Below are 18,104 nucleotides of genomic sequence, written 5' to 3'. Positions count from 1 at the left end.
GCAAGAACTCTCAAATCCATCTTAACAACAACAACAACAAAAATCAGCAGGGAGATTTTATGCAGCTAGAGAATAAGAGAGGGGGAGTTGCCAGGAACCAAGGGAAAACTCTGTGTTTCTTCAGTCTCAGATAACATCTTGAACAACCAGACTTCCGGGCGTCAGCAGTTTGATTGCAATGTCCTTAAAGGCATAAAGACATTCATTCCTTCTGCAAAATTTTCTTGTGACCCTGAAGCTATCTCCTCCTGCTTGACAAAGAAATAGTGCATCAGCAGTTTGTAATTTTTTAGTTTGTGGGAACAAGGGATGTTGGCTTTTGTGTAGGCAAGCAAGGGCCTAGTCAGAATTTTCATGATTTCAGTGACTAAAAATGCTGGGGTGCTGAAATCTCAAGGGGCCTACTTAAAACCTCAAAAACTTAAAATTAACTGTGAGATTGACATGTTCTGAAGAGTCTCATTGTATTATCAGAGTTCTCCAGAGAAACAGAACCGACAGGATATAAAGAGATACATATAAGAGGATATTTGTTATGGAAATTGGCTCATGTGATTATGGAGGCCAAGAGGTCCCAAGATATTCTGCAAGCTGGAGAAACAGGAAAACTTATAGTGCATTTAAGTTCAAGCCTAAAGGCTGCAAACCAGGAACTCAAGTGCAGAAGATGGATGGCCTAGCTCAAAAAGAGAGAGAGAAGTTTCCCTTCCACTGCCTTTTTGCTTTATTGGGTCTCTCACTGGTTGGATTATGCCCACTGAGGGAGGATCTTCTTTACTCAGTTTAATTAATCAAAGGCTAATGCCTTCCAGAAACATCCTTGCAGACACACCCAGAAATAACGTTTCACCAGCTGAGTATTGCTTAGCCCAGTCAAGTTGACATATAAAACTGGGCATTACGCTTGTAATTCAGTCATCAAGAGAAAAATTTAGTAGAATAAAATTCAAGTTTTTAAAGCATACGATTTTCATTCTTACCATTATGCACACTCATAATAAGGAGGACACTAAAGAAGAGATTAACTTTTTAGTTGTTATTTTCTTTATGAGCTTTAAGAGTAGACATGATTTCTGGCAGTATGTGTAAGTGTGACTTTACACTAATGTTTCATTTTCCTGTCCTTTAGTTACACTGATGTTAAAATGAGTATGTTAATATCACACTAAAATCAGTGAGAACATGAATAAGTTAATACCTGCCAAGTTCTTGTAGCTCCTTAGAGACAGGTATTGTCATCTGATTCAAGCTCCCTTGTAAATGACTAATGATGTAAAGATCAAGAATTTACTAGACTTCCCTTAAATTATAAAAGCTTTAAGTACATTGGCATCTTGTGTTCCCACTATACATAAGACTCTGAACTCTACTCATGTTCAAACCTAAAACAAAGCATTTATTATACAACATTGGCAGGAGTTTCAGGATGAATAAGAATGTGAATATACAATAAAATTCTTCACATTTTAATATGTTACATGACTAAAAGAATAAAGGCACTTGGTAAAAACAAAAAGGATACACTACTATTAATCTTTTCACCATAACTTGCCATTATGTCTCTACAGGCCCCTTTTAAAAGTGTTTCCCATTCAAAATTTTAAAACCCAGCATAATTGGAGGAAAACAGTAACCATGATTTTTTCAAGAGAGTTGTTTTCCTTTAAATTTTAGCTCGAACCCTTTCCTTCTATCACTGATCTGTTCCGTATCTATTGGAAGTGATGAATCCTCTGACTATATGAGAGCAAAATGTCAGTCAAGGATCTTTATTGAAAACAACAGAAATCAACTCTAGCTAACTCAAGTGGAAATGTAATTTACTAAAGAATTCTAAGTAGCTCACAGAATCTTTGGGTGGATGGGGGAACGAGGCTCTGAACAATGCCCAAAATATACCACATAATGAGGTCATTCTTGCCCACTCAGGGATTGCATCACCAACACAGGATGCTCTGACAATAATCTTGACTTTTGCTGTTTTGGAAACTAGACTCAATTTTTTACCTCCACTATGAAATATTCTGTTTGCTGTTTATGTTCAGAATCAAAGTCTGTCTTGATTGTATATGACTTCAATAGGTCTTTATTAGCAAACAGGCGCCTTCCAATTGCCCTTTCTTAATGTGACCTTGTATCATTAGCATCCGATCCATGGCACTACTGAGAGCATGAAGATCTTTTTAAACCTCATAGCATTTAATCTCAGAATCATCTATGACTTTGACATGGTTATTGGTCCATTAATGTAAGAGCAAGATTGTAATTCAGAATACAAAACTGATTTAAGTCTATTATTCTTTGCCTTCTAACAATGTGTTTGCAAAGGCAGCTAATTGTATCTTCTGATCTGAGTTCCCAAGCTCTTGATAGTGCCGAGAGCTCAAGACTTATTCCCCACATAGTTTAATTACCTTAGTTCCTGAGATTCCATCAGATTTTGAGCTATCATTGGTTTACTCAACTACATTTCTTTTGATCTGGCTGGGATGCTCTATTTTATAGGCTTGTCATATAGAAATATATGCAATGCACAAATAAACTCAGGGATATGCTCTGAATACATGACCCTACAACAAGAATGGAGCAATTGTTTTAGAGACATGTGGGGTGTACCCCAGTAGGCAATTCTCTGGGCAGTGTGGTTGTTACCATACCTTCCTTGTAAAATCTACTTATCTGAGAGCAATAAAAGTTGACTAAGTTATAATTATTGCAGTTACATGCAAGCAAAACCTTTCGTATCATCCCTATTTCTTTTCCACATTGCTAAATATTTTGAGATATATGCAAGCAGATCTTTCCTACCTTTGAGAAAGTCCTGTGCCTCTTAAGAGTTATCTTGTATTAAAGAGTTTCAAGCATTTGGGAAAGCTAAAGCTGGTGCTCCCACTACTGCATTATTTTATCATGGCCCTTGTACTTATTGCTCCTGCCTATTCCTCCCCAGGATATTCTGTGGGGTGACCACACTTCTTGAAGGTTTTGGCTCAAGTGTCACTTTATCAGAGAGGCCTTCCCTGATTTTTCTTTGTAAAGTAACACATCTCTCCCTGACCCCCAACCATCCTCCATGACATATCATATACTCTTTGACCACAGGATTTACCACCATCAAATATTAAACTTTCTTGTTTGTTTCCTCAGTGATAGTGTAACCTCTGTGGAGAAAGGAACTATGATATGGTCACTGCTGTATCCCTATTTGGAGACTAGGACTGTCCAATAGAAGTCTGCAGTGATCATGTTCTATGTATATGCTTTCCAATAAGGCATTATTAGCTACATATGCCAACTGAGCACTTGAAATGCAGTTAGTAATACTGAGAAATTGTATTTTTAATTTAATTTTAATAACCACACTTGGCTTATGGCTACCACATTGGACAACACAGGTCATGGCTACCATATTGAACAACACAACAGAAATTGGCATCTAAAAAGTACATGATAAATATTTCTTGGTTCAATAAGTGAGTGATGTTTTCTATTGCAGTTGGTGCTTCTCTCTCCATACTCATTTTGTTGCAGATATACATGCGTAAATGGAGTTGCCTCATTTTTTGCACAAACTCATGGCAGAACCTTGCATAACCAGAAATGGCTGTATACCTATGCAGTGACCTGATTAACTTTTCCCTGTTCTTACTTCTGCCTTTTCATCCATAGAAGAAACCTGTATTCTCATGCATGACTGTATTTTGACTCAGTTGTGCCTTTTCTTTAACTTCATCTCTCCTTCTTTAATATCATAGGATATGTCATATTAGTTTCTGATTTCCCCTGCTCATGTATATGCTAGAAAGAGGTCATCATGTCATTAAAGTGACATATTCTATTATATGGTTATATCCAAATGAATGTCTTCCTTTAACAATGAAAGATTTCTGGATTCTCGTTCCCTAAATCCAACCAACCCAGAAGTTGAACACACACAGTGTTCCATTCATGGGTTCATAACTTTTAAGCACCAGCATCAGAAGTTGTGGTGGAAGATCATATTTTTTGTGACAGGTGCTTGAAAGTTTTTATCATAACATTACTGGTAAACCGTAGACTTCAAATTAGTGAAACAAATGAAACCACTTTATTAATAGAGAGAAAAGTGGGGAGTTTGTCCTTCACATTCTTAAACACTTAGAGTACTTCTGTGTTTTACTGAGTTCCTCATTCGTCAATGAATGATAGCTGTACAGAAAAACAAAGCCAAGTACGTGCAAACACACACATGTACACACACACACAGAGAGACAGACACAGTCACTTATAACAAGATCTTGGGTCTTAATTTTATATACTTGGCATTGGATCTGCACCGTTAAATGTGTCGATTTAGAGGTTTGTTAATCTCTCTCCTAAGACTGGGCAACTGATTACTCTATGACTGGTAATATGGGAGAAGGGTGTTCCTAAGGTGTTTATAATCTTCTCCATAGCTGTACAAACTTTTGAAATCTTTGTCACTGTCTGCCACATTTGCAGAAAGTGTTCTCAGACAACTTGGTGAATGGACATCTAATATACAAGTATCCTACTAACAGTTTTTTTAGATCTGAGTATGGACTCTCTGGAGCCCTGCTGTAGGGATTTCTGTCCTAAACTCTGGCCAAAAAAACCTCTTGGTTCTTGGATAGCCAGTTGGTTCCACTGTCTCAAGCCACTATGCAGTCTCCAGGTCAACTCTTGAGGTCTCAAGGGGATGAGCATCATAAACAAGGCAAGTGTATGGTCAGAGTCAGGCAGGCTCAGCCCATCATCTCAAGCGCCTAAGCAGCAAAACAGGGGTGAAGAAGTGTACCCCTTTGCTATTCATTGATTTAGCAACTATCTTGTAAAGTCCTACTATACAAGAAATCACAGGAAGTAACACAAGCAAATAATCTGTGGATTTCAGAAAGTCCCTGAGAAGCCTAAAGGGCATTGTGCCTGAGTCAAAGGGATTTTGTAAGAGGTTTCTCTGGAGATATTTGGCACTGTTGGCAAAAGATGTAGGTCTGCTTTGGGAAAATTAGATAAGAAAGAGTCACTCATACAGTTTTAAGTACATGAAATTGGAAATCCCAAGACATAGGTTATAAAAAAGCCCATACAAGGATGATATAAAAATAATATCCAAAGTGGAATTAAACAGTGATTTAACTGATAAAGAAAAATTAGAAACAGGCACGTGTGTGTGTGTGTGTTCTTAGTCTAAATAGCCAAGTAATGAGATGAAATAGATTAATTTCTTTCCAGGAAGGAAAATAGCATGTATGAGTTGCAACACTCCACTAGTCTGCTTGGGCTGCCGTAGCAAAACAACACAAATTTATTTCTCACAGTTCTGGAGGCTAGAAGTTCCAGATCAAGTTTCAGCAGGGTTCAGTTTTGGTGAGGGCTCCCTTCCTGGCTTTCAGATGGCCTCCTGCTTGCTGTGTCTTTGCATGGCTGTTCCTCTGAGTGTGCATGAAGAGTGAATGAGTGAGATCTCTGGTGTTTCTTCTTACAAGGACACTAATCCTATGGACAGAGCCCCACATTTGTGACCTTATTTAACCTTAATTGTATCCTTAAAGGCCCTACCTACAAATATGCTCACATTGGACCTCAACATATAAATTTAGCAGGGAGAGACACAATTCAGTACATAGCAAACATTAAGCATATTTTATGTAATACTGTTGATATTTTATGACAGAGATTTTAGGCTAACCATTTTTAATCCAATTATATGTCATTATGAGGTATATTAGAGCAATATTGTTATATACATGATCAGAATATAGTATATTTTGCTTTAAATTCCAAGCATTTACTGAACATTCATCTTGTACAATAACCACAAACCAGGCATTCTTTTGTACACACTTTTCATTTAGTGCGCATTGTCAACTTGTGGCATTTGGTAATTCATAATAACTGAAGTGGGATTGGAAATTGTGTTTATGAACTCTCTCCCACTTCTGGGAACACAATGAGAAGAGGTAAAGTAGACTATGACTTCATTTTTATTTCATTTTATTTCACTTTTATTTTATGTTATTTTTGTCCCAGGAGTTTCTTGTGAACTCTAAACCATAGGAACTTGCCTGTAGTTGGGATGCCATTACATATGTTTGAGATTTACAGAGGACTCTGGTAAAACTCTAGATTTCTAGATAACTAAATTTCTTGGGAGCACTTCAAAGTGCTACTTGACTCAGAATTTTCCAACTATCTTAATTTTACAGAACTGTATACCTAGGTATATGCAGGAAATTCTGTATTATATTTTAATTAACTAGTTAAATAATTCTTCCTGTATATGTTTAATGTACACAACATGATGTTTTGATATTCTTTCCTTGATATACATATGTATAGTCAAGCGATTGCTACTGTCAAGCAAATTAACATACCCACGATCTCACATAACTACTTTTATTTTTCTTTCCTTTTTTTGTGTGGTAAGAGTGCCTAACAATCTACTCTCTTGGCCAATTATCATTACAATCACAATATTATTAACTATACTTCTCATGGTATTTGTTAGAACTCTAGACATTTCTTCTACAAAACTGCAACTCTGTACCTTTTGTCCTGCGTCTTGCTATTTCTCCCAATCCTAGTAGCCTCAGCTTGATTCTGTTTCCATGTATTCAATTTTTTTTAAAGATTCCATGTTTGATTCTTTTTCTGTGTCTGGCTTATTTAACTTAGCATAATGCTTTCTAGGTTTATCCACGTTGCTGCAAACAGCAGAATCTCCTCTTTTAAGACTAAATAAAATTTCATTGTATGCATATACCACAATTTCTTCATGCATTCATCTGTAGATGGACACTGAAAATTTTTTCATATCTTGGCTATTGTGAAAAATGCTGCAATGAACATAGGAGTGAAGATCTGTTTATGAGGCAGTGATTTCACTTTATTTGGGAATATGCCCAAAAGAAAGATTGCTTAATTATACGATAGTTCTATTTTTAATTTCTTTAGGAACCGTCGTATTGTTGTCCACAATAGTTACACTAATCTACGTTCCCAACATTACACGAGTGTTCCCTTTTCTCTGCACCCTTGCCAACCGTCTTTGGAGAAATGTCTATTCAGGTTCATTGCTCATTTTTAAATTGGGTTGTTTTGTTTGCCATTGAGTTGTGTGAGTTCCTTCTATATTGTGTATATTAAACTCTTATTAGATAAATGGTTGCAATTATTTTCTCCCAATCCAGATTGCCTTTTCATTTTATTTCCTTTGCTGCACAGAAGCTTTATAGTTTGATGTAGTCTCACTTGTTTATTTTTGTTTGATTGCCTGTGCTTTTTGTGTCCCATCCAAAAAAGCGTTGCCAATACCAGTGTCAAGGAGCTTTTCCCCTGTTTTCTTCCAGAGTTTTATGGTTTCTGGTCTTCCATTTAGTTTTTAATCCATTTTGAGTTGATTTTTGCATACGTTGTAAGACAAGGGTCGAATTTCGTTCTTTTGCATGTGAATATCCAATTTTCCCTACACCATTTATTGAAAAAAACTATCCTTTCCCCATGGTGTCTCCTTGGTGCTGTTATCAAAAATTAGTTGATTGTATATCCCTGAGTTTATTTCTGAGCTCTCTATTCTGGTCCATTAATCTATGTTCTGTTTTAATGCCAATATCATACTGTTTTGATTACTACAGCTTTCCAGTAGATTTTGAGATCCAGGTAGTATAATGCCTCAAACTTTGTGCTTTTTGCTTTAGCTATTTGACATCTTTTGTGTTTCCACATGAATTTTAGTATCACTTTTTCTATTTCTGTGAAAAATGTCATTGGAATTTTGATAGAAATTGCATTAAGTTCATATATCGTTTTGGGTAGTATGCATGTATTAAAAATTTTAATTATTGAAATATATGAACACAGGTTATATTTGTCTTTATTTCATCAATGTTTCATAATTTTTATGTAAATATCTTTCATCTCTTTATTTAAATGTATTCCCATGTATTTTTATTTAAATTTATTCCTATATATTTTATTTTTGATGCTATTGCAAGTGGGATTGCTTTCTTGATTTCTTTTTCAGAAATGCTACTGATTTTTCTGTGTTGATTTTTTAGCAGGAGAATCTTGAAAGAATATTTGCCCTTAACTTCACTGATAAATCCACCCACTCTAAAGTGGGAGCATCAGTAGGGATTCTTGGTCTTGTCGTCTTCAATACACTGTTCAAGCACAATAGTTGTTGAATATAAGAGGAGCCTGTAGAGTAATTTCTCTGAGAACTATAACACTACAACATTGTTTAATTTGGTCATACTGTAGGTTTAAAAGGCCTTTGACACCATCTCTTAAAGTATTTTCAAATCCCAAATTTGCATTATAAGGCATAATGCAGTATTTAAAATGAACAAAAAAGCAACTAACAAATATGCAAACAAAAAATTGCCACATTCATCAGACTGTAAATTACAGCATTGATTACAGTGATCTCGTCAGTCTTAGTGTACGTATTTGTCCTCTTCTAAGCTAATGTCTATATTTTAAATTATAATGAATTCCATACCACCTCCCATCTAGTTTATACAATCTAAAGTAAATTTCATTTGTCTGATAATATTTCAAGTATTATATATTATTTACATAACCCCCAAAGATTGATACATATTTTTTTGTTTGCCTATGGCTGAGAGCACAAGGATTTGTTGAGCTGATTTTACGTATTTCTTTCCTCGAGGTAAAACTTTTCTTTATTTAGAGCAAAAGACCCCATAGTACAATTTGTTTTCACCAAGGAATGTATTTGCTTATTTCATAAACGTATTTATTATGACTCATTCTCTGAACAAGAGGAGCGTTGCCCATGATAGATGGTGAGCACAGTTAAATTGGTGAACAGAGACAGACAGACAAAATAACTTTACTAAGAGATCATGAGTCTGTAATTCAATAATACTAACTGAAAAAGAATTTTCACCAGGCTCTGGAAAAAGTGGATTTATAGTTTTGTAATATAATGAATATCATTAGTGGCATTTATAAGCAGAATTGACTTGTAGTTTTTTTAATTGGAATGGGTTTAAGGAATAATGAAGTGAGACCATACAGTTTATCCCTATCCTTTTTCTATAAATATTTTATCTTAACATATTTATATTAATATTGTATTTGGATTTTCATTCAGAGAGCTAATCTTGCTATTTCATAATAACATTAATTTTCCATAAAATAAAAAGGAAGTTTTTAATATAACATGAATCTGCCAACATGCCTGATTATCCTGAGTAATAAGGAGAGGCTTTTGGCTCTTTTACTAAAGTACACAATTAATTGGAAGATAATAATGTCAAATAAATACTAATTTAATATATTACTTTTGAATATATTTTATGTCTTTATTAAGGTGTGTATTAACATTTGTATTTATAATATTGGTTTAACTTATTTTGAAAAAAACCTTTACCATGTAGGAGAAATGACATAGAAAGATATAAAGGATGTTTAGCATTGTTGTGTTTTAATAACTGCAAATGTTCTAAATGTGAATTAGACCAGTATAATTAAGATTTTTAGAATAAACTCCTAAAATTGAAATGTTTGTATTGTCTTTATATAATTACCCTAATGCCCATTTTTGGTTGAGGTATTTGACAGCCAGAATAATGGCTCCCCAAGGATGTCCATGGTTTTAGAATTTAAGAATATGTTACATTACATGGCAAATCTGTAGAAATTAAAGTAGCAGATAGATTTAAAGTTGCTCATCTGCTGACTTTAAGAAAGGTAGATTTTCTTGGATTATTCCATTGGGTCCAATATTATCACAATAATTTTTAAATGTGGAGGAAATTAGAAGTGAGTGCTTTGATATGAGAAGTACTTGAACCATACTTGCTGGGTGTGAAGATGGGGGAAGGGGCCACTAACCAAAGAATGCAGGTGTCCTCTGGAAGCTGGAAACAGCTAGAAAATATGCTTTCTGTAGAGGCTGCAGAAAGTAGCTCAGCTCTGGGATCATTCTCAGTTCCCTGAGGCTTCCCTCTGGTCCTAGCCTTGGCTAGCCTAGGCCTTGGCCTTCTCATAGCATCACAATTTATTTTTTAAAAAGTCATCAAGAGAACTAATCTCTCAAGTTTGCCATGATCATGTCTTATGTAATCTAATCAAGGAAATGGAGTATCCCCTCATATTCATAAGCCCTGGCCACACTCAAGAGAAAAACATATACATGGCAAATATAGCAGAGAACAAGAAACTTGGAGGCCGTCTTGGAATTCTGTCTACAACACTCCTGGTATTCCCTGTGTGTGTGTGTCTTTGTCTCTCTCTTCACATATATACGTACATACACATCCATGCACATACGTATTTGTATTACTTTTTTCAATGTAAACATATCAGCTTCTTATAATACTTGATTTGTTTTTCTACTAGTTCAGTCATACTTCTCTGTTTTAGCTACCAGATCCCATCTGATACATGAAAACAACATGAAGAAGATAAAGAAAGTTTCTCTATACATCTTTTCTCTCGTGGCATTCAATTGCACACTCACCATCACCCAGACTGCAAAATTATTGCACTGACACTTCAAATAATCTCTTGTAATACTTATTTACATTAGAAAGATTTTTCTTTATGAGGGTGAAGTAGAAATTAATTCACAGCTCTGTACTCTGGTGAAAGAAAAAACTGGAACAAAAAAATCTTCACACTGATCTAACACTTTATATTCTCATGAGTCAAGTGATTAATTAAATTCCAATGCTCCTCTGAAGGAGTTTGGGCATTTTTATAAATTAAAAAATATTGTCACCAGGCATGGTGGCTCACGCCTGTAATCCCAGCACTTTGGGAGGCTGAGGTGGGCGGATCACGAGGTCAGGAGATCAAGACCATCCTGGCTTACACGGTGAAACCCTGTCTCTACTAAAAATACAAAAAAAAAAAAAAAATTAGGTGGGCGTGGTGGTGGGCACCTGTAGTCCCAGCTACTCGGGAGGCTGAGGCAGAAGAGTGGCGTGAACCCAGGAGGCAGAACTTGCAGTGAGCCAAGATCGCGCCACTGCACTCCAGCCTGGGTGACAGAGCGAGACTACATCTCAAAAAAAAAAAAAAAATTATAACTAAAGTTTTGAGTTAAATCATTCTGATTGTCCGGGAATGCATGCCCTTAAATATATGTAATAAAAAATTAAAGATTTCTTATAGAAAAACTTATTGAAAAAGTCACTGAAAGATAACAAATGATATTATAAACTATGTATTTCTGTAGTAAATTTCCCAAAAATACATAATTTTATGAACAAAAAAGGTGTGGAATATATAAAATATTGTATGTATGTGTGTGTATAGAAGGTTTTTAAGTGAAGTTAAGAAATATGAATGAGGACCTATGAAGCACTATTTCTGTGCATGTACCAATATCCTGTTATCTCCAGTGACCAACCCTAAGATCTCTGACTCTACCACATTAACTTTAGACTAAAAACAAACCATTTTAAACACACCATAAATGATTTTTTTTGTTAAATGCAACTTAAAAATTTCAAAATATATAATAGTAAAAATGATGTTTAATATATTGTGTTGAAATGTTAAAGAATAAACTGTAGTTTGAATGCATCTGAATATTTTGTAGGCATGCAACAGCTCTTAGTAAGAAACCATTCCATCTTTCTGAGAGAAAGTTGTATATTAACTGAAGAGAGGCATTTTGTTTTGATCCGGAGGCACAAGAAATCTTAAAGTGTGAATCCCATTAGGTTATAAGATAAAAAAAAATCCTATCAGAGAATAGGAAAATAAAAACCACTAGTAATCTCATTACTGCTTCTTCAAATACTACTGCTGTATAGGTGAACAGCTTCCCCTCTAGTCTTTCCTCTTTCTTCTCAATATAGCTGCCATGTGTGGATCAAGCATGTCTAGTGGGATGTAAGCACGAAGTATGTTTATTCTTGTTTTCTCCTCTTTTTATTTGTTCTGATTATTAATTTTTCCCCTAGTCATAGTTCTTTTCTTGGATGAAATTTAGGGCGAATCTTCAGGCTTACCTAGTCACTTCAGATGATGACATCTCCAAACAGTAATTAATATTTTCAGTCCATGGTAATATTCAACATTTTAAGCTCATTTAAAATACTAACTATGCCCCCGATATGGTTAGACTCTGTGTCCCCACCCAAATCTCACTTCGAATTGTAATCCCCACTTATTGAAGGTGGGGCCTGGTGGGAGGTGATTGGGTCATGGTGGGGGGTTCCAGTGGTTTAGCACCATCGCCCCAGGGCTGTCTTGTGATAGAGTTCTCACCAGATCCGATGAGATCTGATGGGTTAAAAGTGTGTAGCAGCCTTGGTCTCTCTCTGTCTCTCTGTCTCTCAATCCCCTGCTCCACCATGGTAAGATGTGCTTACTTCCCCTTTATGTTCTGACATGATTGTAAGTTTCCTGAGGCCTCCCAGCCATGCTTCTGTACAGCCTGAGGAACTGTGAGTCAATTAAATGTCTTTTCTTCATAAATTACCCAATCTCAGGTAGTTCTTTATAGCAGTATGAAAACAGAATAATACACCCCCTTTCTCAGCTTGTGCTTGTGGTAAGGCTAGCCAATGCAAGCAGGAAAGAGGGGTGTTGTCTGCTGTTTCTCCAATTGGCATTCTGTGCCCCTTCTTCATCTTGTCAGTTGTAGTGTCTGACCCCTAAGTGGCATGGGAAAGGAGAGGACAAAAAGAAAGGAGTTAGACATTTGACTAATACTGTTCAGAGATGAAATGCGCTCTTTGAGCAGGTAGGCATTTAAAGCTAACTTTTCCCTCATGGGATATGCTTGTGGGTTCTTTGGAGACTGATCTGCATGATCCCAATGGCTCAATGAGAATCTTCTCCTACAATTCCCTTGACTAGGTAATACCCTCACTCTCCTGCTATCTTCTTCTCCCTGGTTCTCAGTGTTTGACTGCCACATAAACTCTCTCTCACTGTTGGGGTCCCATTGCCCCTCTGAGTGGAATTCCTGGGCAAGATTCAGTGCAAGCTCACCAGGCTGTCTCTCACATTGGGCCTACATCTGGTCTCTTGGAAATATGCCCATATCCTTTGTCCGGACAATCCTGAGACAGACCCAGCCCAGTGCAGAAGTGCCTATTCTTCTCTCAGCAGCAGATTAACTAGTCTGGGAGTTACTCGTCCTCAGACTTCTCAAGCTCATTCTGACACCTGTCCACCTAATCCAGCAACTGCACATGACACAATAAACACTTAATACAAGTCACAAATGGGAGCCACATATATTAGTAGAAAATGAGATAGAAACAGGTAAAGTTAATTTCAATTTCAGTAACATTTCATTTAATCTAATCTGTCAAAAATATTGTCTCAATACATAATCAACAAAACTGTTAATGAAATACATTACAGTTTTTTTGCATTAAGTCTTTGAAATTGAGTGTATATTTTAGACTTAAAGTATATCTCTACTCAGAGTATCTGCATTTCAAATGTTATATTGCTGCAAATCATAAGTGGCTTCTGTATTTGGAAGTGCAGCTTTAAGTCTTCAACAGTCTTTAAAGACTTATAAACTCAAGATGAGAATACTGTCTTATATTTATTCCTATTTTTCCCATTCTAATATTATTTTTTCTCCTCTGATGTACCAAGTTGCTTCTGTTATCATTCCCTTTCTAATTGCAGACCTACTAACCGTTTACTTGGGTTGGGTCATCTGGCAACAAATTATCTTAATTTTGTCATCTGAAAATGTCTTCATTTTTCCTTCTTTCTTGAGGTATATAGAAATTTGTTCTGGATTGAAGTTATTTCCTTTCAGCTCTTAAAGCAAGTTTTGCCACTTCCTTCTGGCTTCCATGGTTTCAGAGGAGATCTGCTGTCATTTGATTCATTGTTGCCTCATAGGCCATATTACTGTAGCAGTTTTCAAGAATTTTTTTGTTTTCAGTCTGAGTATAATGTGTCTTAATATTGATTTCTATGAGTTTATTCTATGAGTTTATTTCTATGCGTTTTCAGAGTCTTTGCGGTGCTGTTCTGCTCTTCTTTGTGTGGTACTCAAAGGCTAGTCTGAAAACTTGTGTGGACTCATTAATCTTATTGAACATATAGAGTTTTTCTTCTTGTCAAGTTTGGTAAATTTTTAGCCATGACTTTATCAAACAGTTTTTCAGCCTGACCCTTTTTATCCTCTCCTTCTGGGACCTCCATGACATAAGTTTTAGATCTTCTGTATTGTCTACATGGTCCCAAAGCTCTGTTCATGTTTTGTTTTCAGTCTATTTTCTCTCTTTTGCTCAAATTGGGTAATTTTTTATTGATTAGTCTTCAGATTTATTGATTCTTTCCCCTGTTATCTCTATTCTGTTATTGAGTACATCCAGTGAAATGTTTATGTTGGTCTTTGTATTTTTCTATTTTGTAATTTTCATTCAGTTCTTTTAAAAAAATCTTCTTTCATTGAAACTTTCTATTTCAAGAGTGTTTGTAATTGCTCACTGAAGTGTTTTTGGATAGTTGCACTGGAATTCTGTCAGATAATTTTGATAACTGTGTCCGTTTGGCCTTGGTATCTATGAATTGCTAATTCTATAATTCTAGTGTGATTGTTCTGGTTGTTGATATTACAATGCTTTTCAAATGTATCCTAGAAGTTTCTGGTATTATGTTATTAGACTCTAGATCCTCTTTAAAAGTTCTGTTTTATTGGGCATTACCTTGTTTAGGATTAGCATATATGCTCTGGCCTACTTTTGTGGTTACAATGTTAATTTAGTTTTCAGTCTTTGCAGTGCTGTTCTGCTCTTCTTTGTGTAGTACTCAAAGGCTAATCTGAAAACTTGTGTGGTTTTCCACACAGTAGTTCAGCTCTCAAATCTTTTGCCATATTAAATCTGGTAGGTTTCTGATGATGATGGAGGCCCAGGCTCTCCACTTGGACTCTGATGACACCACTGGAGAGGAAGAAGAGGTGATGGTGATGAGGTGGGAAGAACATGTTGTTTTTCCTGTGGTGTTGGTTGAGATTTGCTATTCCTCTAAGCCAATCTTTTCCTGGTTCTTTGGCTAGAGAGAACAGTCTTTTCTTGGACCAATTTTTGTCTGTGCCTATTGGCATTTCTGAATTGCCAGCTTCTCCAGCCCCTAGTCAGGGATATGTGAGAAACAGAAAGACAACCTAGGAATTCACTACTCTGTCTTTCCTCAAATCCCAAGATCTGCCTTCTTCTTTCCACCTTTCAAACTCTTCTTATTTTGCTTTATTATGTGGGGGGATTTTTACTTGTACTTAGCAGAAGGACTAAGGTAAAAGGAGTCTATTTCATTATGTTCAAAACTGAAACTCCTATTGCTTAAACAAAATTTACCTTTATTGATGTAACTAGTGGCTCTAATAACTCATTTTGAAACAATAATTAGTGAATATATTAATATTCACAAACGCTTTATTTCCATTTACTATACTTTTATATTTTTAAAATGTGCAGCACTCCAACAGCTAATCAAGTTAAAGAATCATAGTTGACATAAAAACAATTATCCTTCACAGTCAAACTCTGTTTTATCAATTTGGTAACTGTCATTCTCAGATAAGGAGTGATTTTCACTTAGTTTTCCCTGCCAATAATATTTAAAGTCTTACTACTAAAAATAAGATTCAAAACTTGAAAATAATCCATTAGAATATTTAATCTTTCAAATGCTTAAACAATTTGAAATGACAAGAAGGATTATTTAGGGCTTATTCTTTTAAGAGAATCTAATTATATTTAGCCATGTTCTACTAGAGTTAGTATTACACAGTGACTGAGCTGATTTGTTTATCAGAAGAGTTTATTCCTGATCCTACAAATGTTTTCACAATAGTATTTGCAAAGATGTTTAAGGCCTTTCAATGATATGTTCACAAAGCACTTAAATATTTCAATGATATTTGTATATCTTGAAAAATTGCACATAATGAAAGGAGTAATATGTTCTCATATATTTAAGACCTAGACAAATATATTATTATGCTTACTTTGGAAATATACTTTATACATGAGCATTCATCTCCTGGTAATATATATAACTATAGTTTTAAATTTATAGGCATATATTATGACGCTGCTAACAGAGCCATTCTAGGCTGTCATGTAAATATAGGATAAATATCAAAATGTATAAGTCATCAAAACTTTTATAATCATATTAGATATTAGAAGAAATGTTTTGGTTAAATTTTGCTTGCATACACAATTTACCTGAGAAAAGCATATATATTTTGTTTATTCTAGGTCACCTCAGAATTTGAATTTATGAGTTCAGTAAAGCACCTTTTGGTTATATAGTAATATTTATTGGCTATTGATTTTTATTTTTTTAGTGAGTATATGATGTAATACTTCAAATACATACATTTTGAATTAATGTATTAGGTAAAATTAGCAAAAAAAAATTGCAGGTGTGATGCTTTTCAGAACTTTAAATATAGTACAGTTGATGAAATGTGTACTAGAAAATGTGGTGTAGAATTGTGGTCAGCAAGCTATGTTCTTTCCTCAGTTCCATGAGTGACTTTAGAGAAAAGTCATCAAGTTACCCCTTAGAGTTGTGTAAGAAGAACCTGAGTATGTGACCCCCCTTGTAGAGATAAGAGAAGTGGCCTCAAAAGCATTATGAATGCCCTAGAATTGGGTATTTTAAAATATAAGCAATTATTTTAAGTAACTTGGTGTCCTAAAGAAAAAGGAAATATATATTCTCACATCTAAAATACTCTTCAATGATCAAGTTGCCATGTGTGGGGGCAGGAGGGTTACAATTCTATAGCCCTAGCAACAATGAGTGGGACATATATAAAACTGAAGCCATAATTAATACAGAAGTTACAGTACAGGAAACCTTCTGCTTCAACTTCTACTACATCAATACATCAAAATGACTCTTAAAATCATGTTTAAGATAAAAATAATAGCTGTTCATTGTCCAGTGATTACCCAGTTAACATTTGGAGCCAATCACCGTAGACATTAGTTCATTGGTTTGGGAGTATGTAGTTACTCATATTTAGTAATGACTCTAGTGATATTGGGTGGGATATTTTAGTACCTAGAAGACGTAAGACTCCCTATCTTCTCAACAAAGACTTCATTTATAGTTTTGCTTTCATGAATCCTGTGTTTGGAGATATTTTCTCTACTAAATCACCAGATTAATTTGCTTTCATTTATTTATTATACAAATACCATTGGTTGTCTACTGTAAATCAAGGACTATTCAAGGTCTTGAGGACATAGTTCTCCTCTTAGAGCTAAAAATATTTTCTCATTTCATAGTAAAAAGACATAAGCAAATTTCTAACTGAGCTTATGATTATTAGATAAAAACTAAGGTTATTATACTGGCTTGATATCAGTTCAGGCAAAAGAGAAATATCTTGGTGATTTGCTTTACTTTAGCTGATATATCTTATGTTTCTAAATTTATAAAACAGCCCAAGGACCCTTCATTACTAGCTCCAGACACCTAAGGGTACAGTGAATCCCTTTGGAGAAATTGCCCTACAGTTTGAAAATCTTCTCATTTTAAACACTAAGATAATTTGCTGAAAGTTTATCTTGAAATATTCTCTATTTGGTTAATTATATAGTCACTGTAGTTGGCTGAATGCTTTTAGAAATGAAATGGGTCAAAGGCACTACAACTCTAAAATTGCTAATGTTAATTTCTCTTCCTATTTTTAATTGTATTTTCTCTTCCTATTTTTCATTGTATTCTGGATTTTTAAATATGATTTCTATTCTCACAATATTTAATAAAATCTAGCCTGTGTGAGGTTTGTGGGCATAATGTTATGAGATTCTCAAACAAAACTCTGCGTGTGTGTGCGTGTGTGTGCGTGCGTGTGTGTGTGTGTGTGTGTTTTATGGATATCTGAAAAAACTCTGTCTAATCTGGACATCTCCCCAATTAGTATTGTTTGCTTAAGTCTGAGATTTATGTTACTGTCATGTAAAATTGGTGATATAATTTAAAAATTATATATAATTTCAAAAGTAGTAGTCTTCAAGATAATATAGTTTATCCTCTTCTGTCAAATCTTTTTTCAAAATCTTATCTCTTTATTCCTATTTCCTCTACCCTTTTTTTATTCCTTGCAATTACTT

The 18,104-nt window shown here is 35.0% G+C and overlaps 1 long non-coding RNA gene across 1 annotated transcript in view; it reads right to left on the bottom strand.

Annotated features, from left to right (window-relative positions):
* Positions 1 to 231: 231 nt before the first annotated feature.
* LOC129491696 (uncharacterized) overlaps positions 232 to 18,104 on the bottom strand; it is a 30,809-nt gene continuing 12,936 nt past the window's right edge. Inside the window, exon 3 of the long non-coding RNA XR_008660593.2 lies at positions 232 to 248. This is a non-coding gene — a long non-coding RNA (uncharacterized lncRNA). The remainder of the gene's footprint in view (positions 249 to 18,104) is intronic.

The sequence above is a fragment of the Symphalangus syndactylus genome, chromosome 10 (assembly GCF_028878055.3).
Source record: "Symphalangus syndactylus isolate Jambi chromosome 10, NHGRI_mSymSyn1-v2.1_pri, whole genome shotgun sequence".
NCBI classification, from domain to species: Eukaryota; Metazoa; Chordata; class Mammalia; order Primates; family Hylobatidae; genus Symphalangus; species Symphalangus syndactylus.
The sequence above is the reverse complement of the archived record's forward strand: the minus strand, read 5'-3'. Positions and strand labels throughout refer to the sequence as shown.